The sequence below is a fragment of the Pinus tabuliformis genome, chromosome 2_2 (genome assembly GCF_031772625.1).
Source record: "Pinus tabuliformis cultivar Carrire ecotype Pingquan chromosome 2_2, CPIR1, whole genome shotgun sequence".
Lineage (NCBI taxonomy): Eukaryota > Viridiplantae > Streptophyta > Pinopsida > Pinales > Pinaceae > Pinus > Pinus tabuliformis.
Window position 1 is genome coordinate 878,146,927 of NC_142300.1, and position 17,185 is coordinate 878,164,111.

Consider the following 17,185-nt stretch of genomic DNA (forward strand, 5'->3'; position numbering starts at 1 on the left):
AAGCAGTCGCTGGTGGCCGAGTTGAAGGCTTCCGAATCAGATGCATGTTCCGACCCTGAGCCAGAACCCGACAAAGGGAATGGTAAAGGGAAGCAGATCATTGATGCGGATCCCAGCGCCACTGTTGCCACTGCCAAGATCAAGAAAAATGAGCCCGAAGATCCAGAGGAGGGGGAGCGTCTTTTCCACTCACATATGTGGGTGAAGGGTTCACCACTGCGATTCATTGTTGACAGTGGTAGCCAAAAGAACCTGGTTTTAGCAGAGGTCGTGAAGCGGTTGGGCCTACCGACTACACCACACCCACAACCGTACAGTATCGGGTGGCTTCATGAAGGACGAGATCTGAAAGTTCGCCAGCAGTGCCGCCTTCCCTACAGCATCAAACCCTTCACAGACGAGGTATTGTGTGATGTTACACCTCTGGATGTTTGCGATGTATTGTTAGGCGAGCCATACTTGTGGAGGCGACATGCTGTGTATGAGTCAAGGCCTCGTGCTATCATTATTTCTTTGAACAATTCATTATACAGGATACCAGAGGTAGCCCCACCTACTGCCACATCTTTGATCACTACCAAGAAAGGCAGCAAGCTCATATCACAGACCAGGAAATTCATATGTCTGGTTCACTCCCCAAAATAAGGGGAAGATCGTTGCTACATCCATGACCCCTGCAAAGGGTTCCTCCACGCAACAGCAGCAGCAAAGGGATATGGTCAGGACAAAACACAGGAACAACTTCTCCTCACCCACAGGGGTACCACACAAGTTTCAGGTGGGCAACAAAGTCTGGTTGCATCGACAGAAAGAACGCCTTACCAAAACCCATCAGAAGCTCAGACCACTCCGACATGGTCCTTACAGCAGTACCAAGGCTATGGGGAACAATGCTTTGGAGCACATCATTCCTCCATTCCTTCGCCTGCACCATCGTCGACCATGCTTCCCACCATCACTGGACACATCAGAGATTGCAGGGCAAGTTCAGCAGATGGAGGAACTCAACGCAATGGGGACCATTGCTTCCTAAGGGGGGAGGAATGATCCAGGTGGATATTGGTGGCCACCCACCAACCCATTTGGACCCCCACAACTGTCTCTTTCAGTCTTTTCAGTTTCCTTAATTGTAGCACAGTTTACTATTTTTAGCAGTTTTTCGGGTCCTGAACTTCCGGAGCCGTTTTGAGGCCCTAAACGACGTTTTTTTGGAATACTGGGGCGACCGAGCCCCATGTTGCCTCCCAAAGTGGTAGTACTCGGATAGATCTTTCTAACGAGCTATCGTACGCGTCAAACGGAGATCGTATGCCAAAGTTACGACCCCGGGAAATTGATGTACCAATTTACCCAAACGGGGACCACAATTTGGCGTTTCATCTTCTAGGGTTAGGTTTCGGTATGTGAAGGGTTTTCCATTGTTTCTCAACAATAAATAGGCCTTCAAGCCTCATTGTAATACAGTTCGGAACAGTTCAGAGGCATGTAGCCGCACATCTCTTCTCAGAGATAGCTACCATCGCCCTAGCTGGTTTCTTTCCATTTCTGTTTGTAAGCATATTTCAGTATTTTACAGTAATGAAATGAAGTATTATTTCCGCTGCATCTCTGTATTTATGGTTATCGCATCTCTGTATTTATGGTTATCTCTGTAATTTGTTGCGTTCCTGTTTAAATCCGGATCAGTGGTATCAGAGCGGTCTGCTTTTTCTCTGTTTTTTCTTTGCATGTCCCCAACGAGGTCAGGATATAAGGAGTTAGGGCTTGAACTGGTCGAACCTTTGCAAGACCAGCCTCGCAAATCCCGACGGCCTCCCATGGCGGATCAGAAGAAAGACGAGGGAGCAGGAGATCCTATCAAAATCTTGCTCGAAGGAGCACTCGAGCGGCAAAGGAACGCGATGATGGATAGCTTTGCGCAGATTCTTCAGCGGCTACCCAGAGGCGACGCATCGGCTTCCAACAGCGACTCTGGAAACGCCACACCGTTTAAGGTACAAGTTAATTTTGAAATCCCCATCTTCGAGGGACAAATAGACGCAGATGCCGTAGATAAATGGTTAAATCTGCTAGATGGGTATTTTTCGGTTCATGAATTTTCAAGTCGGGAAAAGATTGTTTTCGCTCTTCTCAAAGCAACCCCCCACGTCAAGGACTGGTGGGAAACCTACTGCGAGCAGAAGGATGAAAGCACAGGTTCACTATTTTCAGCCGCACCCACTTGGAATGACTTCCGGGATGCCATCAAGGAGCAATACTACCCTGTCGGAAGCTATGAGGACAAATACATTAAATGGACCACACTGCGGCAGGGACGAGACCAAGATGTGCCCGAGTTCACAAACATTTTTCATACCCTTCGCACACAGTTGGGTATCAAAGATTCTGAGCTGCATCTGGTACTCAAATACCGCGGCTGCCTGCACAAATACATCCAGGAAGAGATGGGGTTTTTGGACATCCCCTCACTCGGCACAGCATACCGATACGCTGTCAAAATCGAGCAAAAGTTCAAACAGAAGAAGCGAGACTTTGGATCTGCAAATCCGAAGCCCGAAGGACAAAGCCAAGGCGGGGTGACCCAAGACAACCCATCGAAGCCGCAAGAAAAGAACAACACCATGAAGCCGAAGAAGGACACAGGAAAGTGGTGTGAGTTCCACAACAGTCCCACTCATAACACAAGTGAGTGTCGGACCAAGCAGTCGCTGGTGGCCGAGTTGAAGGCTTCCGAATCAGATGCATGTTCCGACCCTGAGCCAGAACCCGACAAAGGGAATGGTAAAGGGAAGCAGATCATTGATGCGGATCCCAGCGCCACTGTTGCCACTGCCAAGATCAAGAAAAATGAGCCCGAAGATCCAGAGGAGGGGGAGCGTCTTTTCCACTCACATATGTGGGTGAAGGGTTCACCACTGCGATTCATTGTTGACAGTGGTAGCCAAAAGAACCTGGTTTCAGCAGAGGTCGTGAAGCGGTTGGGCCTACCGACTACACCACACCCACAGCCGTACAGTATCGGGTGGCTTCATGAAGGACGAGATCTGAAAGTTCGCCAGCAGTGCCGCCTTCCCTACAGCATCAAACCCTTCACAGACGAGGTATTGTGTGATGTTACACCTCTGGATGTTTGCGATGTATTGTTAGGCCAGCCATACTTGTGGAGGCGACATGCTGTGTATGAGTCAAGGCCTCGTGCTGTCATTATTTCTTTGAACAATTCATTATACAGGATACCAGAGGTAGCCCCACCTACTGCCACATCTTTGATCACTACCAAGAAAGGCAGCAAGCTCATATCACAGACCAGGAAATTCATATGTCTGGTTCACTCCCAAAATAAGGGGAAGATCGTTGCTACATCCATGACCCCTGCAAAGGGTTCCTCCACGCAACAGCAGTAGCAAAGGGATATGGTCAGGACAAAACACAGGAACAACTTCTCCTCACCCACAGGGGTACCACACAAGTTTCAGGTGGGCAACAAAGTCTGGTTGCATCGACAGAAAGAATGCCTTACCAAAACCCATCAGAAGCTCAGACCACTCCGACATGGTCCTTACAGCAGTACCAAGGCTATGGGGAACAATGCTTTGGAGCACATCATTCCTCCATTCCTTCGCCTGCACCATCGTCGACCATGCTTCCCACCATCACTGGACACATCAGAGATTGCAGGGCAAGTTCAGCAGATGGAGGAACTCAACGCAATGGGGACCATTGCTTCCTAAGGGGGGAGGAATGATCCAGGTGGATATTGGTGGCCACCCACCAACCCATTTGGACCCCCACAACTGTCTCTTTCAGTCTTTTCAGTTTCCTTAATTGTAGCACAGTTTACTATTTTTAGCAGTTTTTCGGGTCCTGTACTTCCGGAGCCGTTTTGAGGCCCTAAACGACGTTTTTTTGGAATTCTGGGGCAACCGAGCCCCATGTTGCCTCCCAAAGTGGTAGTACTCGGATAGATCTTTCTAACGAGCTATCGTACGCGTCAAACGGAGATCGTATGCCAAAGTTACGACCCCGGGAAATTGATGTACCAATTTACCCAAACGGGGCCCACAATTTGGCGTTTCATCTTCTAGGGTTAGGTTTCGGTATGTGAAGGGTTTTCCATTGTTTCTCAACAATAAATAGGCCTTCGAGCCTCATTGTAATACAGTTCGGAACAGTTCAGAGGCATGTAGCCGCACATCTCTTCTCAGAGATAGCTACCATCGCCCTAGCTGGTTTCTTTCCATTTCTGTTTGTAAGCATATTTCAGTATTTTACAGTAATGAAATGAAGCATTATTTCCGCTGCATCTCTGTATTTATGGTTATCGCATCTCTGTATTTATGGTTATCTCTGTAATTTGTTGCGTTCCTGTTTAAATCCGGATCAGGTTGAGAAACATGGATTTAAAAGGTTGAAGAATTCAACACCATATAAAGTGTCATGGTTGTTGAAAGGTCACCAATTGTTGTTAAGTGAGTAGAGAGAAGTAGATTTCCAGATTGATCAATATAAGTATAAGGTAATTTGTGACATCATGCCAATGGATGTCTGCCACCTTCTTTTGGGACAACCCTGACAATTTGATAGAATAGTGGTGCATGATGGAGTGATAAATACCTATAAGATTGAAATGGATTGCATCAAACACACCCTTTTACAAATAAAGTAAGAAAGTACAACTGGGACAAGTAGCTTAAAATAATTGTTGTTAGGAAGAAAGGAATTTGTGCAACAAATGGAGGAAGAAGAGTTCCACTATGAGGTGGTCTAGAAGGCTAAGGTAATACTTTTGTACACTGAAATTACAAATTTACCAATTGAAATTCAAGAGATGTTGCATGAATTTAGTGATATCGTGGTATATGAAGTTTCGAGTGAGATGCCACCCCAAGGAAGTATCAACCATCACATAAACTTGACACCAGGAGGAAGCCTTCCGAATAAAGTTTCTTACAGAATGATACCCAAGGAGAATTAAGAGATAAGGAAGAAGGTTCAAGGAATGTTGGACAAATGATTGATAAGGGAGAGCTTGAGTCCATGTGTTTTCCCCATAGAATGTAGCCCAAAGAAACTTTGAGAATGGAGAATGTGCACAGATTCTAGACCAATTAACAAGATTACAATCAGGTACTGATTCCAATTGCCATGGATGGATGGCATGATGGAGTGTTTGAGTAGGGAAACCTACTTTTCAAAGGTTGATTTGAAGAGTGGTTACCATGAGATCCAGATCAGAGAAGGATACGAGTGGAAGAGAACTTTCAAGACCAATAGTGGACTATATGAATGGACAGTTATGCCATTTGGACTGAAAAATGTGTGGACCACCTTCATGCGGTTGATGAATGAGGTCTTGAAGGAGTTTGTTGGTAACATTGTTATTTTTTATTTAGATGATATTTTCATTTTCATCCAAACAAATAAATAATTCCTTAGGCATCTACGGTATGTTTTAGAAAGGTTGCAGTAAGAGAAACTATTGATTAACCTAAAGAAGTGTACTTTCATGAAGTCTGAGTTGGTGTACTTAGGCTTTGTCATTTTAAAGGATGGGTTGAAGATGGATCCAGAGAAAAAAAAGGCGATTGTGAGTTGGCCTTCACCTAAGAGCATGTTTTGATGTTAGGAGTTTTCATGATCTAGCTAGCTTCTATTATAAGCTTTTTAAAGAATTTCAGTGGTATTTTTGCACCTGTCATTGAGACAAACAAGAAGGATAGACAACAATTTTGTACAACCATTGGAGAATATTGAATCAGGAAGGCATACCTATTTCTTATTTTAGTGAGAAGTCAAATGACTCATAGTAGAAATAATGCTCTTATGACAAGGAATTCTATGTAGTGTTTCAAGCATTGAAGAATTGGAGGCACTATTTGCTGCCCATGAAGATTGTTTTGTTCATTGACAATTATTCATTACAATATATAGTGCAACAACATAATTTGAACCATAAGCATTGAAAGTGGGTGGAATTCCTACAAAGTTTCACCTTTATTCTTAAACACGTGAGTGGATAAGTGAACAAGGTAGTTGATGCTTTGAGTAGAAGGAGCTTGATCATGCAGGAGTGCCATGTGCATATTTTGGGCTCTAACTATTTGAAGGAATTGTACAAGAATGATGTATCATTCAAAGAGGCTCGTAAAGCATGCAAGAACCCCATGAGAAGAGATACTTGCCCCTGAGGGGAGTTTACATTGCAGGATTGTTTTTTTTTTTAAACAGTTAGCTGTGTATTCACCATTGTTCAATGACAGACAATTTGATGCAGGGAAACCAAAATGGAGGATTTTTATGGAATTTTGGTGTGGAAAAGACACTTGGGCAACTAAAACACTTCGAATTTTGACCAAGAATGATAATTGATGTGAAAAAATATGTGGTCAGATGCAGAGTATATCATCATGCGAAAGGGAGGAGCCAAAATGTTAGATTTTATACTCGTCTACCCATCCCAGGTAGACCATGGGACTCTGTGAGTATGGATTTTGTTTTGGGTTTGCAAAGGATGCAACAATGTAAGGATTCTATAATTTTAGTTGTGGACATCTTTATTAAGATGGCTCACTTTATCCCATGTTGCAAGACTAGTAAGGCTACATATGTGCCTCATTTTTTTTCAATGATATTGTATCATTACATGGTTTTCTAAAGAGTATAATATTTGATAGGGACACTAGGTTCACAAGACATTTTTGGAGGACTTTGTGGAAGAAGCTTGGAATGAAATTGAACTCCAGCTCAACCTATCACCCACAATCTAATGGGCAATTTGAAGTTGTGAGCAAGAGTCTCGGAAACATATTTAGGAGTCTCATGTGGGAGCATCCCGAGTAGCGGGATCATGTAGTAGCTCAAGACGATTTTTCATACAATGATTCACCAAATAGGAGCACCGAGAAGATTCCATTTAAGACCTTGTATGGAATGGACCCTAGAGGAGTTTGTGAGCTAACATACTTAGGCAAACTCAAGAAGAGAAGTGTTGATGGTGAGGTTCTTGCAACAATAATAAGTGAATTACATGAGGAAGTAAAACATAAGCTACCGAAAAGCAACTACAAGTACAAAAAAAGAGAAAAATTGAGAATGAAATAGGTAAATTTTGAAGTAGGGGACATGGTATTCACACATTTGAGAAAGGAGAGATTCCCAATATGGGAGGATAAGAAGCTCAAAGTGAAGAAAATAGGACCTTTCCAAATACTCAAACATTTTTTGAAAATGCCTATGAACTAGAGCTATCTATGGGCCTAGGTACTTCATTTATATTCAATGTGGATGATTTGTATCCCTATCAAGCTGATCATGAAGGTTCCACTAAAAAAGTGGGAGTAATAGGGAGGTAAGATAACAAAATTGGGTAAAGTAGATGCCTATGAAAGAGGATCCAAAGGCTGAGAGAGTCCTTGACACTAGGGTTGCAAAGAACACCAAGGGAAAGGAAAGTTATCCAAAGGCTAAGAGAGTTCTATTTTGCAGGCACTAACACATTGTATGCTGATTCAAGGGTCGTGATGATTTGATGTAGTGATGCCAAACATGTAATAGGTAGGAGGGGATTTTGGTTGAGTAAAAAAAACATGTCAACCAGAGAATCTAAAATGTTGGGGAGTTTTTCGATGGTCTGGATGCTCTCACGATTTTTCTAGAGCCAAGCATAACCATTGGTAGAGGAGACAAGTGAGGCCATTCCTGAGCATAGGGACATGTTCATGTAGGTTTTAGTCCCGTAAAAAAATTACCTGCATATGAATTCTAAAAGTAGAAAATAAACAATGGCGAGAGCATAACACATAAAATAAACATACATGAAGATTTTCCTATAGATCCTAAAACTGGGGCTACCATATTGATTTTTCATTATGTTCCTTCAGTGTTACAATACATGTATATACTTGTCGAATCATCCATAAACCACAATCGATTAACTGTTGGGTCCCCATAATACTAGTGATTACCCCATTACTATTGTAGTTATACCCCTTATTAATATTGTTGTGCCCCTATTGCCCCCATATTGTTATTACTGTGCCCCATAGAATCCCTCTATTGTTATTTTTGTGGCTTTATATTAATATTGTTAGGTTTGCTCGATTATATTGTGACTCCTTAGACTCCTATATATAGAAAGGAGGTTTTTTCATTTGAATCATCCAAGAATTGTTCATTTATGTAATGTAAAGGATATTTCCCCCTCGAAGACACTGAATTCTAAGGTGTTGATCTATCTTTTTCTATCTTTTCTTGAGCTGGTTTCATAACATTTGGTATCAGAGCTTTGGATTCTAGGGTTTCGCTGCTCCAAATAGGTCATCGTGGCATTTTCACTATAACTTTTTTCTGTGACGTCTCAGAAGCTACAAAAAAAACCCATTTGATAAGAGATCTCACTGAATCTCGGGTCCAAATTTCAGAGCTTTTCACACTATATTTGCGGAGATATGATTTGAGGAAGTTGGTCTTTTTACAGACTCCTGAATTACATTCCAAACAGGTGACGTGGGGAAAATCTTCATAACTTTCTTTCTGAGCATCAGATTGAAATTTCGCAAGAAGGTACAGAAAGAGGACGGACTGTTGTTTCTTTGTATATATGTTTTGGAGTCAAAGGTTGAAACAGTGACACGTGGCACTTCATACAAGTTCACTCTACTGAACTAGTCTACAATCATATCACTGCGGGAGATTGTGCATAACTCTTTCTTGGAGAATCCAATTTGGATCAGACTAGTGGCATTGGAAATAAGACACAGAAGGCTACTAGAGGTCACAATTTCAGAACTATATGATTTGAAATTACAGAGATACATTAGATTCAATATCAGGCTTCTACAAAGTGAGAAAAGGTGTGTAGTTTTTTTTCTTAAATTTTTGCGTAAGCTTGGTTTGAAGGAATTCAAAGGGCATAATAAAGAATTATTATCGGTAATTGATGCCCCGAGGAAAGAAAATGCAAACACCTAGTAAGCAACCTAAAAGCTCTAGCATGACTTATGAAGAAGAGGAAGAAATGCAACATGATATAGCAAAATTACGAGACCAAGTGCAACAAGTGTCACTTGCACAAAAAGGAACAGAATCTAAGATGGATGGTTTAAAGAAAGTTGTAGAAGCTCAGATGGATGGTTTAAAGAAAGGCGTAGAAGCTAAGATGGACGATTTGAAGATAGATTTGAAGACAGACATGGAAGAATTGAAGAAGTTGCTACAAGAAAGGGTCACTAATGGTGAAAGGGTAGTAAAGGAAATTCATGATGAGAACAAAAGAAATGTTAATCATGATTCCATAGACTCTAATGTGGGATCGAAGACCCACCATATTCCAAAAATTGGTATGAGGAAGTTTGATGGCAAGGATCCCGCAACATGGATATTAAAGATGGAGCAATTCTTTGATCTCAATAATGTGCAAAACACACAAAAGGTATGTATGGAAACTTTATATTTGGAACCAAATCAGTTTGTATGGTATAAATGGATTTGCTCTCGTAAACAATTTCTCACTTGGGCAATTTTTATGGAAGAATTGATAGCACATTATGAGGATACAAAAAACAACACTTTTTTTAGCCAATTGATAAGTCTCAAACAAAAGGGTTCGATAATGGAGCACATTGAGGAGTTCCAAAAATTGAACATAAGGGTAAAAGATATTCCAGAGGAGAATATGATTGATGTGTTCATAGGGTATTTAAAGGATAATATCCAACATGATGTTCGCCTTTGGGAAACTGATTCATTAGAGAAGGCATTCAGGTTAGCAAGAAAAATAGAAAGCAAAATTATGGCAACAAGGAAGCATACCACTCACAACTATAAAGATGGAAGTGTTGTTGCCCCTAGTCTTCCACAAACTATAAGGTTGACACCACAACAATTGGAAGAAAAAAGAGCAAAAGGGCTTGGTTATAGTTGTGATAGCAAATACACTAAAGGTCATAAGTGTGCTGAGAAGAAATTATTCTACATAGATTGTGAAGCGGAAGAAGAAAAGGAGCAAGAAAGGTCAAATGAAGAGGATATACTCCACGAACAAAGCCTAGATGAAGAACAAATAAATCCGACCATATCTTGTAATGCACTGGTAGGAATTACCACTCCTCAAACCATCAAGATAGAAGGACAAATCAAGAAGAAAAAGGTAATAGTGTTGATTGATTCAGGAAGCACCCACAATCTTATTCATTGTAAGGTAGCGAAAGAATTGAATTGCTTCCTATATCCAACACCAGAGTGTCAAGTGATAATTGCAAATGGAGGAACAATAAGTTGCTCTGGAAAGTGCCATAATATCAAGCTATCCATGGGAGAAGATGTATTAGCTAGCCCAATTCTTTTCATTCCAATGGGAGGTGTTGATGTTGTACTAGGAGTCCAATGGCTACAATCCTTGGGTACAATAGCTTTTAATTTTCAAGAACTTTTCATCAAATTTTCTATGGAAGGAAAGGAATTTGAATTAAGAGGTATTGCAGGGAAACCAGGAAAGATAATCAGCTCTAATGGTATGAAAAAGATTCTAAAAAAGGAGAAAAGAGGTGTAATTGCACAATTATGTTCGCTAGATGTTTCCACATCAGAATCATCTATTTATCCAGATCTGCAAAAAGTCCTGGACAATCATTTCAAGGTATTTGAGACTCCCAAAGGTCTCCCACCTATGCGTGATCATGATCATGCTATTCATCTGATTCCAGGAAGTGTTCCTCCAAATATCAGGCCGTACAGATATCCCTATGTCCAAAAGAGTGAAATTGAATGTATGGTTGCAAAAATTCTAGAGGCTGGTATAATTCAACCGAGTCAAAGTTCTTTCTCTGCTCCAGTAGTATTGGTAACAATGTAAACTTTGAAACGGGAACTGATACTGTTACCCGTTTTGTAGAGATAGCAAAAAAGTGACCCGATTTTGAAAAGGGGTGATGCAGAACACACATGTTTTTTTTAGAGCATAGTTTTTGGCACTTTAATTTTTTTAAATTCTTGTTATGTACATTGCGTTTTATAATGGTAGTGATTTTCATGCCGATTTTAAAAAGTGGTTATTCTGCATCAGACCCTTTTTTTAAGAAGCCTGTTTTCTTGACTTTAACTTTGCTAATGTATGAAATGTAAATAATTATTTTGTAAATTTAATAATTTTTGAAGTGGTCTTCCTCTTCATAGTTTTTTGTTTTTATTTTTATTTTTATTTTTTTTGTAGTGAGGTTTTTATTGATTTGCATATTTAAAGAAGAAGGTTGATATTTTTAATTTTCGATATTTTACATATTTATACATCGTTAATTAAATTTTCAATCCAAATGAAATAATTCTCTCTAAAAAACAAATAAAAAATTATATATAAAAAAAGACAAAAATAAGAAATAAAAAATGTTAAAAAAAATATCTTATAAACCATAAAACAATTTGGAAATAAAAAACAAAACTAATATAGATATATATAAGTCAGTAAAAATTGAGGGAAAAAAAACATGAGCAAAAACTAGGGAAAAAAAATTAAAAACAAAATAATTAAAAAAAAAAAATTAATGAAAAAAATTTAAAAAATAGTAAAAATAATATTTAAAAAAAAAATGTTAAAAAAATTATCTCACAAACCATAAAAGGATTTGGAAAACAAAAAAAAACACAAAATTAATATATATATATATATAGTAAGTAAGTAAAAATAGAGAAATAAAAAAAAAAAAACATTAGAAAAAACCGGGGAAAAAAAAAACTTAAAAACAAACTAGTTTAAAAAAAAAAAAATAGAAATTAATGAAAAAAATTTAAAAGCTAAGAAAATTAATATTAAAAAACAAAAAAAAATCAAATTATAAAAAAAAAAATGTGTATTTTTTATTATAAAAAAATAAAATATAATTATTTTTTATTAAACATAGATATTTTGTTTAAAAAAAAATCAAAATTTAATTTTTTTTTTTAAACAATCTCTTTTATTATTAAAAACAAATTTTATTTTTATTTCTATTTTTTATTTAAAAATAAAATTATCCAACAGATCTTTTATATTGAAAAAAAAAAAACCTCTATTTTATATTTAAAAAAAAATTCATTAAATTTTTTTTTAAACAATGTTAAAAAAAAAATGAAAATTAATTTTTTTTTTAATGATTATTTTTTTTTAAACCATTTTTTTTGTTATAATTAAGAATAGTTCTTTTTTAAAACCATTTTAATTTTTTTTTATTTAAAATTTTAAAAATTATTAAAAAAAATTAAAAATTTTAAAAATGAAATTGGTTTTTTTTTTTTTTTTTTTTAAATTAAAAATTTAAAAAATTTTAAATTTTAAAAATTAAATAAGGGATCTTTTATCCATGACCGAAGACATAAGGGATCTTTCCCTGCTTTCAATTGGTCTTCCTTCGGGAAAACGTTCGAAGACTTGAAGCAATATGAACAAAAACTGCCAAATCATATTCCACTACCATTACGAAGCATATCTATTGTTATTCTCAAGGACGGAGAGTAAGCCGACAGAAAGATAGCCTCTGCAATGGCCATGGTCACCAGAGTCCTGAACCTCTCTATTGTTATTGTGTTGATCATATTTTCTGTTGATACAGGAAATATTTGCATCAGCGCACAGAAAGTAGAGTGGTACCCCCCTCCTATCTGCAACTGGACCGCTAACTATACAAACGACAGTAACTTTGTGAGCAACGTGAATGCAGCGTTGAGTACTCTTCTTGTGGACAACATAGAATTCACACCCCAAAGCCGGTAAGTCGGTAACAAGAAAACGCATATCTCAAGTTCTTGTAAATTAGAATGCGCTAGGGAGGAACTTCCAACGAGAGATGTGCATAAATATTGGAGAATCATAATGCAGCCAATGTAGATTTAGATTTTGATTTGACTCAAACATGGCATTGTAATCATTTTGCATTATATTTTCATGAGAATTTACTTCAAAGAATATCTACATTAAAGTTGACATTTAAACTGACTAGATTGATGATGAGATTAAAAAAATATGATAAGAACTATTTTAATGGTTTAAACTAACTAAATTGATGGTGAGATAAATAAAAAATGATAAAAACTATTTTAAGCTACAATTAAAAGAGAAACGTAAAATTTAGTTTTATCAAATTTATTTATAGTAAATTAGTTTTTTTTTTATCCTAAATATATTCATAATTTTTTTAACTAGTTGGAATAGAGATGGTAGAATTCCGGTTAGATAACCTGAAGATAGCAGCGGAAAGGTAACATGAAAACGCATGGCCAAAGTCCTAACCAAATATATGCCCTCCTCCAATGCAGGGGAGACGCCACAATCGAGCAGTGCCACAATTGTTCACAACAAGCAAAGGCTGCCGTTGTGCAGGATTGTGCTAATGACGTGGGTAGTAGAGTTTGGTCCAAGTTCTGCTTCTTACGTTATAATGGAAACTACAACTTTACCGGACAACTGGATATTAATGGATATAATGAAACTAATCAACATTTTTTCTACAATATCGATACTGTCACCAGCCCTGCTGATTTTATCGCGGCTGCTCGGCAGCTTTTGTCAAGTTTGGCATCTGAAATTACATCTGGATCTTCAAAGAATCGATACGCTTCCAACACAACTTTAGACACCTCGTTTCGCCGTATCTACGGTCTGGCACAATGCTCGGGAGATATATCCCTTGACGACTGCAAAACATGTCTTTCCACAGCAATCGATAAATTGTTTCAAGATAACGACTCAGCGTCTGGAGCTCGGGGTTTGACGGGCAACTGCATTGTTCAATATGATTTGAAATCTTTCTTTAGCGATCTACCACCGCCACCGCCACAAGGGCGACAAAAGTCAGGTTCAAGCAAAATACCCATAATTTTAGGTGCTCTTGGTGGCTTGGTTATACTCCTGTTATTGGTAGGGCTGTTTGTAACTCGAACAAGATTGAAGTCTACAAGATTCAGAATCGAGGGCCCGCCCCCCAGCCGCCGGTGGTGGCGCTGCTGGGGCCGAGGGCCTGCGGGCAGGCCGCTCCGCCCCCGGCAGCGCCACCACGGGCGGCCTGGGGGCGGGCCCTCGATTCTGGGAATCGAGGGCCCGCCCCCCGGCCGCCCGTGGTGGCGCTGTCGGGGGCGGAGGGCCTGCGGCCAGGCCCCTCTGCCCCAGGCAGCGCCACCACAGGCGGCCGGGGGGCGGGCCCTCGATTCCTAGAATCGAGGGCCCGCCCCCCGGCCGTCCGTGGTGGCGCTGCCGGGGGTGGAGGGGCCGCGCGCAAGCCCTCCGCCGGGCGGACGGGGGGCGCCAAATTTTTTTTTTTAATTAATAAAAAAAACATTTAAGTTTTAAAATTTTAAATTTTTAATTTAAAAAAAAAATGATATTAATTTTTTTAAATTTTAAATTTTATTTAATTTTTAAAATTTAAAATTTTTTAAATTTTAAATTAAAAAAAAAAATACCGATTTCATTTTTAAAATTTTTAATTTTTTTTAATAATTTTTAAAATTTTAAATAAAAAAAAAATAAAATGGTTAAAAAAAAAAACTATTCTTAATTATAAAAAAAAATGGTTTAAAAAAAAATAAATTTTCATTTTTTTTTAAACATTGTTTAAAAAAAAAAATTAATGTAATTTTTTTTTTAAATATAAAATATAGGTTTATTTTTTTTTTTAAATATAAAACATCTTTGAATAATTTTATTTTTAAATAAAAAAAAGAAATAAAAGTAAAATTTGTTTTTAATAATAAAAAACGTGTTAAAAAAAAATGATTTTTTTTAAACAAAATATCTATGTTTAATAAAAATTAATTACATTTTTTTTTTAATAAAAAATACAATTTTTTTTTTTTTTTTTTTTTTTTTTTTTTTTTTTTTTTTTTATAATTTGAATTTTTTTTTTTGTTTTTTTTTTTTTAATATTAATTTTATTAGGTTTTAATTTTTTTTCATTAATTTCTATTTTTTTTTAAAACTAGTTTGTTTTTAATTTTTTTTTTTACCAGTTTCTTCTAATGTTTTTTTTTTAATTTCTCTATTTTTACTTACTTAATATATATATATATATATATATATATATATATATATATATTAAATTTTTTTTTTGTCTTCCAAATTCTTTTATGGTTTGTGAGATAATTTTTTTTTTAAATTTTTTGTTTTTTAATTTTTGTCTTTTATATATATTTTTATATTTGTTTTTTAAGTAATCAACATTTTAATCTTAATTTTAGTAGCTTTTAATTTTTTTTTAACTTTCTATTTTTATTTGAAATTTAGTTTGTTTTTAATTTTAATTTTTAATTTTTTTGTTTTTCTGTTTTTTTTTTTTCACCCACTTAATTTTTTGTTTCTTTTAAATGTTTTTTTTTTTTTTTTTTTTTTCCATATATATTTTATTTTACCAATTTTTTTTGGTTTACAATATTACTCATTTAATGAGCCATCCGCAGTTTCACAGTCTGAATTAGTTCATACTTAGACATGCATGGCTTAAGATTACTCATTTTTTTCCCCATTTTTTTAAAATATTTTTTTTACTATTTAATTGTTTATAATTTTTTTTTAGTTTTTTAGTTCTTATCATTAATTTCGTTCTTTTTACATTTTATGATGGATTTTTTTTTTTTTCATTTTTTATTTTTGTTTTATATTTTTCTTTTAATAGATATTTTAATCTATGTTTTGTTTTTTTGGTTTTTTTTTTGTGTTTTTTCATTGTTTTAATTTTTAATTTTTATTTTTTTAATTTTATGTTTTCATTATTTCTTTAAATTTAATGTTTTTCGGGGCCATGATAAAATATTTCATGCCATTATTTCGAGATGTTGAAATTTAACTTTTGAAAAAAAAAAATCTTCTTCCAGAATAAACCCTTTTCATTTTGAGGGTGTTTTTTGGATAATTTTTGAGCAAAAAAATTGGTTTTCACCACCATTTTTAAAACATGTTGAAAATTTACCCAAGAAAAGAAAAGGTGTTATTCCAGCATCAACACTATTCACTTTTAGCACTGTTTTTGATGTTTTTTCGGGGTTTTTTGGCCAGAGTTCCCGTTTCAACGTTTACATTGTTTGGTGCACAAGAAGGATGGATCATGGCGCATGTGTCTGGATTATAGGGACTCAACAAGTTCACTATTAAAGATAAGTTCCCCATTCCTGTCATTGATGAATTACTGGATGAATTGCATGGATCAATTTACTTCACCAAGTTGGATCTTCGTTCAGGATATCATCAAATCAAAATGAAGATTGAAGACATTCCGAAAATAGCATTTAGAACTCATGAGGGTCATTATGAATTTTTGGTCATGGCTTTTGGCCTTACCAATGCACCTTCAACATTTCAAGGTTTGATGAATTCAATTTTCAAACCATTCCTTAGAAAATTTGTGTTAGTATTTTTTGATGATATACTAATCTACAGCAAGTCTTGGAAGGATCATGTTGAACATGTTGAGAGGGTGCTACAACTATTGGAGGAGAAACAATTATATGCAAAAAGATCCAAATGTTTCTTCGGAGTCCAGGAGGTGGAATATCTGGGTCATATTGTATCTCATGAAGGAGATAAGGTAGACCCTAGCAAAATTAAAGCCATTAAGGAATGGAAAATCCCCACATCCATAAAGAATCTGCGAGGATTTCTCGGGTTGACAAGGTATTATCGCAAGTTTGTTAAGAATTATGGGAGAATAGCAGCACCTCTAACAACATTATTGAAGAAAGATGCATTTTCATGGACTCCGAAAGCAACAAAGGCCTTTGAACATCTTAAAGAGGCAATGTGCCAAGCACCGGTCTTAGCTACACCAGACTTCACAAAAACCTTTATTATGGAATGTGATGCTTCAGGAAATGGAATTGGTGCTATGCTAATGCAAGATGAAAGACCCATTGCTTTTGAAAGTCGTCCAATCAAGGGAAATTTTTTAAGCAAAGCTATTTATGAGAAGGAAATGTTGGAAATACTCCATGCACTTAAGAAATGGCGACCCTACCTAATGGGAAGACACTTCAAGGTAAAAACGGATCATGATAGCCTTAAATACTTTTTAGAACAAAGATTATCCTCTGAAGAGCAATAAAAGTGGGTCACAAAGATGTTGGGTTATGACTTTGAAATCATCTACAAAAAAGGGAAGCAAAATGTGGTGGCAGATGCACTCTCAAGAAAGGATGAGGATGTGGAAGCATTGTTGTGCGCCATTTCCAT

The 17,185-nt window shown here is 36.7% G+C and overlaps 1 pseudogene; it reads left to right on the forward strand.

Annotated features, from left to right (window-relative positions):
* The first annotated feature begins 12,511 nt into the window (after positions 1–12,511).
* The window catches only part of LOC149195809 (putative alpha,alpha-trehalose-phosphate synthase [UDP-forming] 10), a 135,035-nt pseudogene continuing 130,361 nt past the window's right edge, over positions 12,512–17,185 (forward strand).